Source organism: Molossus molossus, unplaced genomic scaffold (assembly GCF_014108415.1).
Source record: "Molossus molossus isolate mMolMol1 unplaced genomic scaffold, mMolMol1.p scaffold_m16_p_10, whole genome shotgun sequence".
NCBI lineage: Eukaryota > Metazoa > Chordata > Mammalia > Chiroptera > Molossidae > Molossus > Molossus molossus.
Window position 1 is genome coordinate 87,231,318 of NW_023425345.1, and position 17,869 is coordinate 87,249,186.

The following is a 17,869-nucleotide window of genomic DNA, read 5'->3' on the forward strand; positions in this document are numbered from 1 at the left end:
CTGCAAACACCATATTCAGGAGAGTGAACTTATTCCCAGGGGGGATGTCAGAAAAATCTAGGATCCCAAAGGGACAGAATATATTTCTGAGAGTGAAAAGTGACTCTCTCTAGTTCTGTAAGCAAAAGCTTGAGGTGCCTGCCCTCATACCCATGGAGGTAAGTACCACCTACCCTGCACTAGGTCACTTGCCACCTCCTCAGTATATAAGTTAAGAATTGTGTTGGTAGCTTGAAACAGATACTAGAAATAGGAGCTGCCTACCAAGGGAGACATTTGATTCTTCCTCGTGTGAAATAAATCCAGAGATACGGACTCCAGGGCGGCTGAGTTGTCTCTGCAGAGTCTTCCCCCGTCTTTCTTTTGCATCATCCTAGCACGTGGCTGCTGTGCTCAAGGTCACCTCCTGTCCACCAGAGCCCCTGGATGCACAGACATGACATCTACACTCCAACGTGGAAAGAAGAAAAGGGGAATATCAAATTTTTCTTGTCAGTATGAAATGTTTTAAAGAAGCATCTCTGAAAATCCTTACCAAAAACGTCTACTTACTACTACCTGTGAGAATGAACTCACATATCGACACGTGGCTGGAAGAGATGCTAAGAAACCTAATTCGCTGGGCACCTGTCTGATTCCAGTTAGCCTGGGGCTCCGAAATGAGTAGAGAATATTGACCGAGATTCACCTGCACCTCTCTTCAGGGAACAACTGGCCAAATCTGCTCTCCTGGGCTAGAGATGTGAGAGAGGGAGGTGCCACCATGAGGTGGCAGTGAACCGATGGCGACCATAAAGGCGGAGGGCAGGAGAATCGGGTTGGGCCCCAGGATCCTGACATTTCCGCTGGGGACTGGAACACTCCAGAAGTCAGTAGCGGAATGTGCCCTATTAGAAGTTCAAGATGCTTTACAGGCGGCGCCGAGCCACGGGCATCTCTGCGGAGAACTGGCACAAAGGCCACAGGACAGGGGGAAGAGCACCCCACCCCCGGAAGGGAAACTACGAGCGGGCGGCCTGCTCCCCGCACTAAGATCCATCTCCCGCGGATGCAGTCCGAGTGCGGGAGGCAGTGAGAGTCCTGCCTTGGGGCCGGGTGTGGGTAGCTTCTCCCCGGGCTTGGGGAGTTGTACGTGCACAGCAAGGAGGAGGATGTGGTCACGATGCACCGACAAGACCCGGTCCGCACCAGAGCCCAGTGAAGAACCGCGTCGGGCTCACTGACAGCGCGCCTACTCACAGAGGCACGGGGCGCGGGAAGGGGGCCAGCTGACTCCTGAGGAGGGAGAGATTTTTAACCCAAACACGATCAAAGAACATTCAGAAGAAGTGTAACGAAAGGGAAAAGAAAGCCAGAAGCAGCAGTCCGCGTGCACGGCTCCAAGGCCCGCCAGGGTGGCCGCGCGGAGGGCTATGCGCTGGAGCGCACGGAGCTGGGGCTACATCGGCGGGAAACCAGCCCCGGAGGCAAATAAACCCTCCTCCCTGCTACCTTGGCTCATGTAATACAGGTGCTTATTGCTGAAGAAGAAGAAGGAGGAGGAGGAGGAGGAGGAGGAGGAGGAGGAGGAGGAGGAGGAGGAGGAGGAGGAGGAGGAGGAGAGGAAGGGGGAGGAAGGAGGAGAAGAGGAGTAGGAGGAGGTGGACGGGGTTGGGGAAGAAGAGGGGGAGGAGGGGGAAGAGGGGACGTTTAGGATTTTGGACAAGAAAAGTAAACAAAACAAACAAACAAACAAAAACTGTAATACTCCTTCCTGACTTTGGTAACCTACCTAGGAAGACCGGTGTAGGTAAATCTAGGTCAATATTTTGTGTTCAAGTAGCAGAAACTTTCCGTCAGTTCCAATACAAGCTCCATGTCTCCACAGCCAGGTGAAGATTCTGTTCTTCGAGGCTTCGCCTGGCCTGGAGCCTGCTCACTGCCAGGAGACGGGAGGCGGCAGCACTGCTGATCCTCGGAACCAGAGAGCCGGGGACTTGCACGATGAGACAAGTCAGTTGTTAAAGGCAAATTCTGCCAGACAGGTGGACACTCCCCGTCCCCACCGGCTCTCCTAGTGTGTTCCCACATGACACCAGGAAGATGCCACAGGATTTTCTTCTGGGTGTTGCCATTGAAGAAGAGCCTGGTTTGCTCCTGATCTCTGTTCCAAAGTGTGTGACAGAGGAGTAACGTGTGGTCATCTTTTTCAGTGTTGGGTTCGCTGTAAAAATGTGTTCTAGAAACTGCTCTTTCTAAGTTCTGACACTGCAGGCCGCCGTAGGCCATGCTCTGAGGTCAGGGTCAAGGGTCAGGTCCTCCAAGGAGAGGACACAGTACAGCTCTACCCCGAGGACCCTAGGATCAGAGAGAAATCTGCGGGAGGGCATCCCACCCCTCTCTGGAATGTAACTGGAGGGTCACGGTGCAAGAGGAACATACATCCGACCAAGTTAGGGAGATTCAGGAGAGTGGGACCGATTTTCATGTGCAGGAAGACTTAGAAAGAAAACCATTCTCACTGAGAGAGCTGAACAAGAATATAAACAGCCTTCTGGGGGTGAACACAGAAGCTTTTGACGCTAATGCACCAAGTAATTATCAAACTGAGTAAGGCAGGTAGATGGGCGGTGCCCTGTGCCTGCCTAGGGGCCAGGTCTCAAGCTCCCTGCAGAAGCTCCATTCTGCAAGGCAAAGCAGGCTACACTGAGAGCGCAGGGGAGGGCTTCCTTCCGCAGCAGAGGTCTGGGAACCAGGCAGTGTGGACAGAAGGGGTTGCCTGGCAGGACCCACAATGTCAGACAGGCCTGGCCAGCTCAACAACTGAAAGTCTCCACATGAGCTGTTCTGATCATAAAAATTCCTAACTGAGCAGGTTCTAATGGGAAGTCATGTCCTAAGGCCTATGTAATAGATTCATCTGCAACTTTAGCAGCCCTAGCCATTGTTTTTGTGCATCTAGGATAACAATGTCTGAGTGACCTTTTCTCCAGCCTCCAGAGATAAACACCCTTGTACCAGGACGAACCAGGGGCAACATTCCTAGGTGTTATCTTTTATCTGAATACTTCCGTAAACTGTGTGTGGTGGACATGAACCATCCTGCACCTACCATGTAAAAGGAATAGGTGCCTTTTCCTATTTTTAAAAAACCTAAAAAATAGGTTTTATTTTTTATCTGATCTAGAGATGCCCCCAGCTTTACTTTCTCCACCCGCTTAATCCACTGTCAATGGATTTTATGTACCTTTCTTGCATCTTCTCCTTTGATTCTAATGTGTTAAATAAACTGCAAAACTGCTATTCCTGGGAGCATTTTCTCAATCCTTTGAGATTTTGCTTCTGGGTCTGGCCTTCAAGCCTTGGCTCAAATAAGCTCTTTAAATAATTCTTTGGATTTGTTCTTTCTTTCCGTGATGGTAACTATCCTCAAAGAAAGCAGTTTAGGCTCCCTTGCCTGACCCTTGGAGAACTTGGGAACACCCCTCACGCTGTCTGACGTTGCTCTGAGCGGGAAGACACTGTCCTGGAGAAAGAAATTCAAGACCCCTTTCTACTTTCAACGAAAACTGAGTATCTAGAGACCTGCACATCACTGTGCAGGGTGCAATTTCTCCAGGAGACATGGAGGGATACTGTTTTGAGATACTTTGCAATCTCTGTTCGTTTCTTTCCTAGTAATTCGCTTCCAAGCCCTTCTCTTCTTCTCGATGTGGAGTTGCGCCCAGTGCATCTGAGAAGTGTGACCAGGAAGAAAGCAGAGAGGGGGGAAGGGAGAGAGAGGAGGGAGAGAGAGAGAGAGAGAGAGAGAGAGAGAGAGAGAGAAGTAGTTCTAACATAAAAACACCTAGCTTTTCTTTCTTTTAAATTTGGGGGAGCACTTAGAAAATATTCTCCCAGAGACTAGAAGAGAAGGAAAGACAAAGAGGGTAGAGATACGAGAAGTGATGTTTCTGGGGTTCTGTATACAGGAGCAGATATAGAGGGGTCACGTGGACAAGAATAAAATGTGCCGTGGAAGCGACCCACCCATGAAAGACATTGCTTTCAACCCAGAGGTGGTAGGAGAGTTGAGTCAGCATATGTCTCCTGCACAGCCTCAGTGAGGAGGGTGCACACAAAGGTTTCCCTGGGTCAATGCCAACTCTTCTTTCTCCTGGCATTGGGGGAGGGCCTCCCCTCGTAGTAACCAGATCAGATGGCAAGTTCCTGGGCCGTGACGTTGGTGGAAGTACATTGCACCCTGAGCAAGGCTGCAGAGTGACCCCCCCTTGTCTACCAGCCACACTGACCCCGTGTTACCTCTTTCTTCCCTGACTGGGCAGTTCTCCCTTCTACCACGTGGCTGTTCCACTGTCTGCAACATTTCTGTCACCTGCCCACCCACCCCTGCCACTGTCCCCTCTAAGCACACACATGTTTAAGTTACACTCGCCCTTCGAACATCAGCTGAAGCAGCCCCGCATTGGGGAAACCCTTTTTGAACTCTTGAGAGCAGTCAGATTCTTCAGTATGCACATACTTGAACTGTCATGCCTAAGAATGTATATCCCAGAGTGTCATTATTCACAAATCATTGTTAGTATGATTATTTGTTTCATGTCCCTCCAGTCTATCGTCTCTGAACACACGGAGGTCAGGGAGCATATATTTTTGCCAATTACAGTATCATCAGCACTCCACATACTGATGGAAAAGCAGGCCCCCAATAAGTATTCTGTGAGCATTTACATGCGTTTTCATGTAGTATTACCATCTATGGCACGTAACAGGTGATTTTACACATGTGCAAAGTGTATATCTTTTTTTTTTTATTTTTTTTTTATCCTCACCCGAGGACATTTTTTTCTGTTTTTTATTCAGATAGAGTGGGAGGGAGAGAGAGGAAGAGAGAGAGAGAGAGAAAAAAACAACATCAACGTGAAAGGGACATGTCGAGTGGCCCCACCCGCACGATCAACCAGGGCCGGGGACAAACTGCAACCCAGGTACGTGCCCTTAGCGGGAACCGAACCCTGGTCTCTCTGGACCACAGGCCGACGCTCTAACCGCTGAGCCAAACCGGCCAGGCCCAAAGTGTATATCTTATATAAATATATAAACTCCACAGGTCCACGTGTGTTAAATAAGTGAATGTATAAGTGAATGGTTTAGGAGACTGTGTAGTACAGTGCAATGAGCGTGAATATTCCGGCCAGGCAGGTTAGGATTGACTGTATTCTTCTGCTAACCTTCTCAGTTTGGACAAGTTACCTGAACTCTCTGAGCCTCAGATTCCTCATTTGAAGGAAAGGACAAGAACTTTGAATTTGGTTGTCAAATGTAAGTGACACAATGTATAAAACCTTTCTAGCCTAGCGATTAGTATGTAATAAGATCTCAATACATGGTAGCTATTGACATGATTGAATTTGTACGCCGTATATGTTAGTTAAATCAGGATATTTAAATAGAACAGTTAAATCAGAGCTCAGTTCAGTTGAGTTCCACGCGGAAATAGTTCTGGATCCATGATATAAATTCAGCGAATAGTGTAGAATAAACAAATGAATAAATTCATTTAGAACAGCGAGAATTGTATTGTGAGCAATTCATTTTTCCAGTATGCTAGAACAATTTCGAATCCTGCCACTAGGTGTCGATAAATACACACTTAAAAACAAGGCCCAGGGCTCCTGGATTCTGATTCTATGTTAAATGTTCTTGTATATGTAATATTAGGCCACTACAACTATGTATAACCAAAATCATGTGCTCAGTCAGTTATTCAAAGTTTTCAGCTATCTAGGGGTATCTATCAAGTAAATCAAATTCTTTTTTTTTTTTTTATTTATCCTCACCCGAGGACATTTTTTCTATTTTTTGTACAGATAGAGTGGAAGGGAGAGAAAGAGAGAGAGAGAGAGAAACATCGACATGAAAGGGACACATCGAGTGACTGCCACCCGCACGACCAACCAGGGCCGGGGACAAACTGCAACCGAGGTACGTGCCCTTAGCGGGAACCGAACCCGGGTCTCTCTGGACCGCAGGCCGACGCTCTAACCGCTGAGCCAAACCGGCCAGGGCAGTAAATCAAATTCTTACACTCTTCCTTGCTCTTTCCCCTTCCTTCCTTCTTCCCTCCCTCCCTCCCTCCCTCCCTCCCTCCCTCCCTCCCTCTCTCTCTCCCTTTCTCTCTTTCTCTCTTTCTCTCTTTCTCTCTCTCTCTCTCTCTCTCTCTCTCTCTCTTTCTTTCTTTCTTTCTTTCTGTCTGTCTTTCTTTCTTTCTTTCTGTCTTTCTGTCTTTCTTTCTTTCTTTAACAGAAAACAGAACAAGGCCTTTACTCTCATGCTCGCTTACAAGGCAAACATGCACATACACAAGGACACTAAGGATCCTGTTGGAAAAGCGAATTTTCCACTAGAGCCCACCTGCCTTCAGCTTGGACCAACCCAGACAACTATGTAAAGGCCACTCCACCTCTTTCAACCTTCCTGCTGTTTTCTCCCAGTTCACCCGTAATCCACATTTCTCCTATTGCGGGAGCTTTGTCCATACCTGAGGGCATCTCCCAATCCCACCCTACTCCATTTAATCCCCTGATGTCTGGGTAAAGACACTTCTTTTTGCATCTCTACATAGACGTCACCCTCAAAAATGTCCTATTTTATCCATCCCGCCCTGGTTGTGGGTTCCGTGTTACATGCTCTATGGTTTGCCGAGGCGGCCATTGCAAAGCACCGCAGACGGCTGACTTCAGCAACAGAGATTTATTATCCCACAGTCCTGGAGGCTACGAGTTCCAGAACAAGGTGTCGGTGGGGTTGGCGTCTTCAGTCCTCAGCCTCTCTCCTGGGCTTGTAGGTGGCCTTCGTCCTCCTGTATCTTCACAGTGCCTTTTCTCTGGGCATGTCTGTGCTCAGAGGTCCTCTTCTTTCTTTCTTTTTTTTTTATCCTCACCCGAGGACATTTTTGCATTTATCTCCGGACAGAGTAGGAGGGAGAAAGGGAGGAAGAGAGAGGGAGAAACATGGATGTGAGAGAGACACATCGAGTGGCTGCCACCCACATGACCCCAACTGGGGCCGGGGACAAACCGTGGTACTTGCCCTTAGCGGGAACCGAACCCAGGACTCTCTGGTCCACGGGCCGACGCTCCAACCACTGAGCCAAACTGGCCAGGTAGGTCCTCTACTTAGAGGGACACCAATTGTATTGGATTAAGACTCACCCTAATGACCTCATTTTGCCTGAATTTCCTTTTTAAACATCTTACATCCGACTACAGTCACATTCTGAGATACTGGGGTTAAGACTTCAACATACAAATTTTGAGGAAACACAGTCCATCCTATAACCTAAGTCTTCCTAGCACCGTAGAATTTCTCAGTACATTTACCATTCACATTGTTAGTATCATCCTCTCTATTATTATTTCTGCTGTGCTCCGGTGCATTTCATAACTGGCTTTTTTTTTTTTTTTTTTTTTGGTACGTGCCCCTAGCGGGAACCGAACCTGGAACTCTCTGGTCCACAGGAACTCTCTGTTCCAAACGCTGAGCCAAACCGGCCAGGGCTGCCTTTTTTAAAAAAAAAACAACAAATGACTTATTCTCTGGCGTGCAGCCCACTGCGGTGACCGTCCCTCGCGGGCCACGTCTGCATTAGCAAACAGAGGGAGGACACCTCCTCCATCAGGTGTGTTTCATGCGGCAAGTCAGTCTCCACGCAGGTTTTAAAATCGTACTTTTCGTGACTTCCTGACTGTACAAGCTGTGCTAGTGTGTGGAAGCAGGTGTCCTACCCTCCATATTCAACACTGCCCTTGCCCGGCTTGCACCGCGTCTCTGCCAGCTGCACCTGTCACTGTCAGGGGAGTCTAGGGAACAGGGGTACAGGAACATGCCCACTGGTTACCTACATTCTGCTTCTTTGTGGACCTTGTTCCAGGCACTCAGGACTCTTATTGCCAAAATTGCCCTGAGACTGCTTCTGGGATTTGCACCCCCCCCCCAGCCCCATTGTACTGAGAGCACCCAGGGCAGAGGTGGCCGGCAGTGCTCGCGGTGGGGGACAGAGCCAAGCGTGCAGTGAAAGGGGCGCAGAGCATGGGCCCGAGGTCCCCATTGGATCTCTTCGCTCTGTCCCCCCAAACAGAGGAGCAGGCCTGGATGCCTTTGCATATTTTACACTCTAATGTCTCATGTGAGAAATTATTCTAAAATCCACAGAAAAATGTCCCAAGACTTCACCGCATGAAATCTTATGCCTCTATGGAGTCTCAGCTATTGGACACACGCGATGCCCAGAGCCGGTCGGGCCCCGACCTCAGTCCCAAATCTGCCCCTCTCAGATCTGCACGAGCCATGTGACTTTTGACAAGCTGCTTAACCTTTCCGAGCTCAGTTCCTCCAATTGAGAAAGTTTTGGGGAAAATGAGCTACAATGATGTATTTGGGTCCAAATCTTGAGCGATGTTGCTTATTGCCCTGGAATTGACTGCTGGGACCCAAGGCTGAGGAGAAAGAGGTGTCATGTAATCCACACTCAAAGGAGACAGCAACCCACCATCGACGCCCGGCATCTCCCACAGAGGATACAAAGAGATACCAAACCCTCTCTGCCACCCCCATCACCACCCCAACCCTCTCCGTCCGTCTGTCAGCAGAATCCTGGCGAGAGTAATGAAAGAGGCATGAGAAATGCAAGAAGATGTAAAATATAGCAGTTGAAAAATGCAAACACAGCAGAAAAGCAGTCGGAGAAACGCTGGTAATAAAATATGGAAAATAACAGAGCTGGTGTTCATAATAAGTCATGAAGCACATGGCAGCAGCAGCCCATGCTTGCATTTAAAACGTAATTATTTACAGGCTGTTGTACCCTCACCGTGAGCGCTGGACACTCGCCCTATGAGAAAGGCCTAAGGAAGCAGGATTCAGTGAGGGAGGAGAGAAAGAAGCATAGAAACAACTCCCTTCTCGTCTTCAAGTCCGAAACTGTGATCTTCCCTTGCTACCCAGTCTTTTAAAACGACAGCATTGGAGGAATTAACTTTCTAGAGCAGCGCTCAGATCTGGGCCAACAACACCTAACTGTTAGCCAGAGGTACGCTCTGAACATTTAAAAGAACCTTTACTGCTATACCCTCCGGCACTTTCCTTGAGACTATAAATTAAACTGTATGACAAATGATCTCGTTACCAAGATGAATTTGCTGAGAAAACGTTCTCATTATACCCAGCTTATGCAAATGAGGAAGGCAGTTCATTGATCGGAATACTGAAATAGAGCAAGACACCTTGACTCCGGTGGGAACATCTCAGCTTTGTGTTCAAATCTTGGCTCTTCCTATTAGCTGAATGGTTTCAGGTGAGTCCCTCGCAAACCCTGGGCCTCCATGTCCTTCCTGGGAGCGGAATTATAATCTCTTTCTGGTAAATACATGGAGAATGCTAAAAGTGACTTCAAATGCAAAGGCCCGAGAGTGTGTATTGCAGCGTGTTAATGCCCCGTCTAAACCAAGTGTTTCTGCCCCACGAATAAAATACAGACCATCTCAGTGCCATTCACAGAATCAGCAAGGCCTGAAATGTTAATATCTCTTCCTATTTAAGGAGATCACACTGCTCATTCTCATACCCCTGACGTCGCCATGGTATCCCTTCCACGTTGGAAAACGGGGGATTGGGGAAATCGAGTTCCCGCTTTGTCGGTACAACAGAGAGGACCAAGAATCAGATCCATCCTGACGGGCAAGGGTGGGCTCTTCATTTGATTAACACATTATTGAAAAAGAATAAAAATAGGTTTGGCATAAATACTCTATTAAACTGATAGAGTTACTTTTTAGTTAACCCAGAAGTCAATACAGGAACGTTCTGTTTATCTGGCTCGATGGTGGTGGTTCTACCACACCCGGGTCCACTGTGCCCACAGTGGCACTAGCCACTATCGTTGAAACGATGGGTGCTCACAACTACCCGCTTCCCTGGAGAATTTCTACCTTCAAATCAGTCTGGCCTGAGAGTTCACCTCTACTGCATCTCCCTGTCCTACAGCCCACAGCCGATGAGCTGCTGGCCAGGGGGAGACTTGCATCAGAGTGGAACCCACTGTGAGGTCTAATTCATGCTCCAGGGTCCCCCGGGGATCAGCTTCCCTGTCTCCAGCTGGGACTTCATGGGACTTAGTTCCTCCTCCTGCCCTCACTTCTTCTCTGGGAGGCTCTCTCTCAACCAAACAGCTCCCTTGGAATCTCCGTCTACACCTCTGCTGCTAAGGGACCTCACTTAAGACACCGGAGGGAGGAGATTATTAACGATTCACGTTAGTTCTAAAAAAAAAAAACTTTAAAGAATGAACATTAGGATTCCATGGTAATACAAAAAGGAAAGAATTTAAAACTTAGAGTTCTCAAACAACTTTAAAATCTTTTTATCACTTGAAATTTAGCAAATGGGGGAAAAAAATATGAATGGAATCTTAACACATTTAAAGCATTGCCATCGCTTTTATCACAGATGAATCATGGCATAGGAAGGGAACTTGCCATATGAAATAGCCCATTCATTTTCGGAGCATTTTTATGGTTTAGGGAAAAAGTACTGTCTTTATCTCCTCCTCCTCAGTCCCCAAGCCTCGTGCTTCCTAAGTTTGAGGAGAGCCTTGGTACTTTCAAGTGACCAATAGGTAAATTTTGGCCAAAACTCCCAAATAAAAGTAGCAGACGTTCCTGTGTCCCTAATGTATTCCATTTTTGGAGCATTGGTGGTATATGGCATATGAGATTTCAGCACTCAAATACCCTCTTTTTATTACAAAACTAAGTCAGAGTGTTGCTTGGAATGCCATTCAACGTTTTCAAGAATACTTTAGATCATTCCAAAGAGGCATGGGATTTCAAAACTGTAAAGGATTAGTGAAATAAATGAGAGAAAGTAAGGTCTTAGAATACTATAGTACATGATTTCCAGTTTCTATGCTGTTTTGTCATTAAGTGAAAATATGCTTTTTAAATATTCAAGTAAAAATTTAGAATAGCTCATTGCTCAATATTGACTTAATGTGCTATCTTACATTTGTCTACTTTCTTTTGATCAAAATATTTTGCAACTGCAACTAGTATTCTTTTTTTTTCTTCATTGATTTTAGAGAGAGAGGAGAGGAGAGGGAGAGAGAGAGAACATCGATGAGAGAGAACATCGAATGGCCGCCTCCTGCATGCCCCGCACTGGGGATTTGGCCCACAACCTGGGCATGTGCCCAGACTGGGAATTGAACCAGCAACTTCTTAGTGCATGGGTCGATGCTCAAACACTGAGCCATACCAGCCAGGTGCAAATAGTATTCTTATAAGATGCCTCATCACATTTCTTTTACAAATCCACACAGACATCTGTATAGATAAGTTCTGAAGTGACTGGTGAATCTGGAAATCATATTCAAGAAGAGTCTGCAACCCAGAATTCAGAAGAGAGTGTAGGGCTGAATAACAACTTTAGCCCCAACTGGTGACAGGGAGTTAAATCAATACATATGAAGGACACTTCAGGTCTTAGGAAGCGTGGTCAAAGAAAAACTGACCATACCTTTGTATCTGCCCTGGAAAACCCCAGGCATGCTCAGATAACCTAAACTGATAAAGAGAAAAGTAGCAGAGGATACGACGAATTGGTTAACCTGAAATTAAATTCTGCTGTTGGAGAATCTGCTTCCTTCTCTGATTTTAAATAGTTAAGTGTGCCAGCAAATATCTGCTCTAAGATATCAGGGGTCAAAAAAGTTTATCTAAGCTGACATGAATGAGTTACCTCTCTTTTTCAACTCTGTTCTTACTTCAGCAGTGAAGAGAGAATATATTAATTCTTTCATGTTGAAAGGGTTGAGATAGAAGAAACCCTTTTGCAAACGAAATAATTGTAAGATTTTCTGGTAGAAAATATTTGATCAGATGACTGTCTTCAGACTCAGGAGTTCCACCAGCCAAAAATTGTTTATCTTCTTGGAGGGCTTTGGCAGGTTTTCTCTCCTTAGGAAATGAGTTGGAAAACATCAGTGAGACTTCAAAGCAATAGTTCAAAGTTATCTTCTGATTTATGAAATGACTATTTCCATCGCTTATCAGAACACGAAGTCCTTCCTGTGGAGTTGCAATCCTCATATGTAAATAGAATCAAGGAACTGCTGGTTATCATATTCATTGTAGGAAAGAAAAAGAAAAAAAAAACCTACCAAAATGTCCATACCAGAGCGACAGGAGTTTTTAAAGCTGTGTGGGGCACATGAGAATGCCAGATGGATGTAAAATTTTGGAGATTGAGAAATACAGCCTCGTTTTCCTTAACGTATGTTCAGTGCTACATATTTCCAAATTGGGGTGTTGGCTCCACTCTACAGTTTCTGTTGATTTCCCCCATTTCTCAGTTCCCCTCACTCTCAATAACGGAGAGTCAAGAGCAGGGAGTCTCTGATGGTGTCTCTGTCTTGTTATCTGAGCTTGAGAAAGTGAGAAAACCTCCCTTAGAGCAATAAAAATATTAAAAAGTCTAGATGCTTCTACAGCCATATAAGGTGACTATAATTCTCTCTTCATCTCTGGCCCACCATCTTTTTTGCTAATTTCCACATAACTGAATTATTTGATAAAACCCTTCTATGTACATAGAGTATTGATTCCTTTCCACATACTACATTTTTAGTCATGTGCTTCTGTGGATAAATTCTGATCCCTTGTGTTGAACTTGGAAGGCCCCCTACTAATTATTCTTGGCAACTCATGTCTTAAAAGGGGACATTTTTATTTATTTTTTATTTTTATTGTATTGATTTTAAAGAGAGAGGAAGGGAGAGGGAGAGAGAGATTGAAACACTGATGAGAGAGAATGTCGATTGGTTGCTTCCTGCACACCCCCAACTGGGGATTGGGCCCACAACCTGGGCATGTGCCCTGACCGGGAATCGAACTGGCGACCTCTTGGTGCGTGGGTCAATGCTCAACCACTGAGCTACACTGGGTGGACCTTAGACGTGATTTCTTTGAGAAGGTTTTTCTGATCCCGCAAGAGTGAATTATGCCTTCACATGTTCCCCCGCATCACCCAGCTGTTACATCTTATTAGTTCAACGGGTCTCAAACTTGAGCGTGCATCAGAGTCCAACACAGGGCTGGTTAAAACAAGGACTGCCAAGCAGGCCCCCACCCAGATTGTTGTCTGATTCAGTGCATTTGCAATGGGCTCAATAATCTGCATTTTTAACAAGTTCCCTGATAACACAGATATGCTGGTGCTGAGCCCACCCTTTGAGAACAGCATTTATAGATCCACAGCTTGTCTCCTTCCATTGACCTTCCCCATTTTACCATCAATAAATTGTAGACTCTGTGTGCCCAGTACCAAGAGCATGACAGACTCGCAGCAAATAATTATTTAACATTTAAGTGAACAAAAATGGGACTTCATTACATCAAAAGAATACTTTTTAAAATAAGAGCATGCTCAAGATGATTTTTTTCCTACCAAGGGCAATTTAAAACACATAAACAGGAACAGTATTCATTTAGAAAGGGCTAAGTGTCTAAAACCATAATGTTGTTTATATGGCTTGATATATACACAAAACCGTTTTATAGGAACTCTGGCGAGGGTTATGTTGCCGCAGAGAAATGCTGTAAAAACTGTATGGCTAAAAAAGAGAAATGCAAAATTCGATGTGAAGACGGGGCATCGGGAAAACTGGTCGTTACGCAATGAAGGTGGAAGGGAGCCGGGAAGCAGACATCACCGAGGAGCCCCGAGACCCGTGGCTCCTCTGCTGGTCAAACTTCACACCCCAAACCAGAGCCTGGAAGGCGGAACCAGTACATCCGAAGGGCATGCTCTCGCTCAGCCGGTGGCGGTCTCCCTCTCAAACGTTGCTGCAGAAGCAGAAACAGCTGTACTCCCTTCGGGCTCAATTGCTTTACAACAGTGATTTTTACTGAAGCTTTAATGTGCCCGGCAGCCCGCAAGCCTCCCTCCTGATCCCCACCTCCTGGCTTCATCAACCCGTTAGGGCACCACGCGGGGACCCGGCGGCGCACATCACCGACTCCGCGGCAGCGGCCTTCAAACCAGAGCTCTGGGCCCCTGAGAAGGACAGAGAAGCGTTACCCTGGCCCGCCGGGCTCAGTTGGTTGAGCCACATCCCAGGCACCAGCACCTTACGGCATCACGTGCCTACTCAAAATTCTTCAGCGTTGCCCTGGCCAGTGTGGCTCCGTTGGTTGAGCATCAGCTTTTGCACTGACACGTCACCAGTTCGATTCCTGGTTGGGGCACATTGGCAAGGTTGTGGGCTCGGTCCCCAGTAGGGGGTGGGCAGGAGGCAGCGGAAAGAGGTTTCACTCTCCCCCACACACACCTCTCTCTCTCTAAAAATCTATGAAAAGTCTTAAAACATAAATTCTTCAGTGTTGCTCTATAGCTAGGGTCTATTATTCCCGGCCAGGGCACATGCCCAAGTTGTGGGCCCGATCCCCAGTAGGGGCCATGCAGGAGGCAGCCTATGGATGTGTCTCTCTCCCTCTCCTTTCCTCTCTCTCTACAATCAATAAAAAAACATATTTAAAACAAGAAAAGAAAGTAGTAGTGATTCACCATCTCCCCATCCCTCTTTCCAATATTTTCCTTTGACTTTCATGAAACGGCAAGACAGTCAAGTAGAAAGCTCCACTTTGCTGGCTACCTAGCTCACGGGTGATTTATGTTTCTATGGACTCGGAGGAGGAAGGTAACATCAGGTCTTGAACATCTGGAAGGAGTGGAAAGGTTCTCCTCATGGGTTCGCTGACCTGGCTGATTCATCCTTAGCCACCCAGGAACAGGTGGAGAGTTAGGTTCTTGTCTCTGGCAAGTGTCCTTTCTAAATGCTAGTTCTCAGTGTCAAAATGTAATGCAGCCTTCATGCTGGTGTCAGAGTGTTATTGGTCTAACTCACACCTTATGGCATCACGTGCCTATTCGAAATTCTTCAGTGTTGCCCTGGCCAGTGTGGCTCAGTTGGTTGAGCATCAGCTCTTGCACTGACAGGTCACCAGTTCGATTCCTGGTTGGGGCACATTGGCAAGGTTGTGGGCTCGGTCCCCAGTAGGGGGTGGGCACGAGGCAGCGGAAAGAGGTTTCAGCCCCCCACACACTTCTCTCTCTCCCTAAAAATCTACTAAAAGTCTTATAAAATAAATTTTTCAGTGTTGCCCTATAACTAGGGTAAACCCAGGTCTCAGTTCAACAGGGATATCCCTGGTTTACACTTTCACCAGGATAATTAATAGCAGCCTTTTTCTCTCCAGAGTGTCCGGGCTTAGACCATCCGTGATGACCCTATCAACGGCTTCCCGTCGGAGGCCCTTAATGGCCTGGCTTCACCTCAGAGTCTGGTTTCATCTTATGCCGTTTTCATCCCTTGGCACAGCCACGCCTAATTGCTTCCTCCGTTCGCCCTCGGTGCCTTGACCTTTGTGCTTCCCTCTGCCTGGCTGTCCTCTCGTCGCAACGGAGCCGCGTTAAAGACCCCGTGGCCCCAGGTCTTGGTTCACAGGCTCCACCGTGCTTCTCTGACGTGGTATCCCTGCCCGGGCCCTGTTGCACAGCAAATGTGTTCATTACAGCACTGGCTTCTTATGTGTCACTGTCTCCACCTTAATCTGCAGCCCAGTCACATGTCACCCCAAGGACAGCAGTTATGTCTTTTCACCATTACACGATATCTCAGTGTTGGGTGAGTGAATGAACATAAGGAATATATCTTAAATGACCTAAGGGACGTCAGGAATAGTTTGGAAGGAATATCCACATCTGAATGTTCTCCAAATCCCCTTTCCGTCCAGGCGCTCCAGCGAGCACGGAGTATCGCAGGTGGTGCAGAGCTCCATCTAGAACCTTCTTCCTGTCTGCATCTCTTTCGGGACATGACATGTCCTTCCTAACTGGGGACAGCTCTGTGTTCACTTCCTGGCCTGATCTTCATAACTCGCAACCATTCTTACTGCCTATGTTAGCTCATTGAACCTTCTCCAGAGTCGCACCAGTGATTTGATATAATTAGCTTTTTCTTCCTCCTAGAAATAATCAGAAGAAATATTCCTTCTGAGCATCGAGGACGACACTCTGAGCACCTTCCCGTCTTGCTCTCCAAGTTGGCTGAGCTGCATTAGCTGTGGACTATGAGTATGCTGTACCGTGACAGCATACCCCATGGACTGAAGTCCAATGTGTGCACACACAGTGTGACTCCTGGGAAATAATAGTTAAATGAAGAATGGTCAAATGCTGAGAGGGGAACCCTCAAATGGATTCACTGTGGGGTATTTGATTTCTCTTCCAGATTCTTTAGTTCTAAATGTTTTCGACAAAGTCTAACATAGGATGACAGGTTGGAGATCAACATGATCGAATACCTTAGATTTCTGAGCCTTAACACATGGAATGCCCACGCCTTGTATATTTCTGTCAGAAAATACTTCTGTGGTTTGTCAGGCTGTCTCACCGCCTTTTGATACCAATAATGACATCTAAAGCAAAGTTTGCAGAGAGCCTGGGATGATTTGAATGAAGGAGATGTAGTCCCAGAGGTTAATGGGGTTGTCTATTGTGTACAAAGCAATGCCTTTCAATGGTGACAAAGTACTCCCAGCTTTCAAACCCCTCGTTCATCATCACATTGAATTGTATTCTGCTGCTGATGTAAAGTTTAAAAAGAATCCTCCACAGAGCATCACGACTCCCTTTCCCACGCTGACCCCAGTGGCACATGTCAGCCAACATCTGGGCGCTACAGCTGTGAGGTTTTCGAGACGCCTGTGCAAATGCCGCTTTTCAGGGGTACTTTGATGAACAGCAAGTGTGCTCATTCGAAGGCTGCACCGAGGCCCCCCAGACACTGGCCACGGCGTGATGGGCCTGATAACATATTCAATCATGTACTTTATTATTTTAATCAAAGGAAGCATAGCACTGACATTTTAGTAAGTAAACGAAGGAACGAAACAGGAGCTTCCCGTGGACGTTCGTACTCCTACCCAAATGAAAAACAGATCGTTTTAACACAGGGCCTTTCCAAGACTAACCTAAGCCATGATGTGTCAAGACAGACTACAGTTGTCCTAGTTTTAATGACTCCACCGAAGGACAAAGAGGTATTCCAGCCCCACCCCCCTTCCGCCCCCCAAATCGTTAAGTGATTTCACAGCATTTTTCCAATCGTCTCGTGGCCTTGTGTTTGAAATGGGCATTTAAAAGCATTCTTTTGTAGGTCTGTCAGTAGTAACCAACAAATCATCCTCACTTAGAAATTACAGACTTTCAAGACGCACGGAAGGGGAAACTGGAAGGGTCCGCTGTCACTAAGATCCGGAGGCATGCAGCTACAGTGAAGACTCCTAAGGGCTCTTCTTTACACTTTTGCTTTCTGTTCACTTATTCTGGGCATATTTTAAAGGGGAAAAGGGAATCTTACCGAAGAGCTTTATAAGTTTCCGGATTTGTAAAATTTATAATTATATGACCAACACCCAGCCATACCCCCTTCTGAATTGTTTACGCTTCACAATATGATGAATCTTCACAGAACTAATTATTTTAAATGGGAATAAAAAAGACTATTTAGCGGGTCTTTACAGATTCCCTTAGCTTGCTAAAATAATAAGCTTTACTTGAACATCACCTCAAAATTATTTGCATTATTTTGTTTTGCCCTGCCTAAGTTTTTTCTCACCTTCCTTATATATGTTCTGCCAATATTTTTCCTTAGTGTAAAAGTCATAAAGATAAACTGTCTGTTATTAAAAATACAGGGAATATTAAGATGTTGTTGCATTATTCTGAGGTCTGTTATTATACTCTCCGGTATTCACTTTCAAGTGAATCC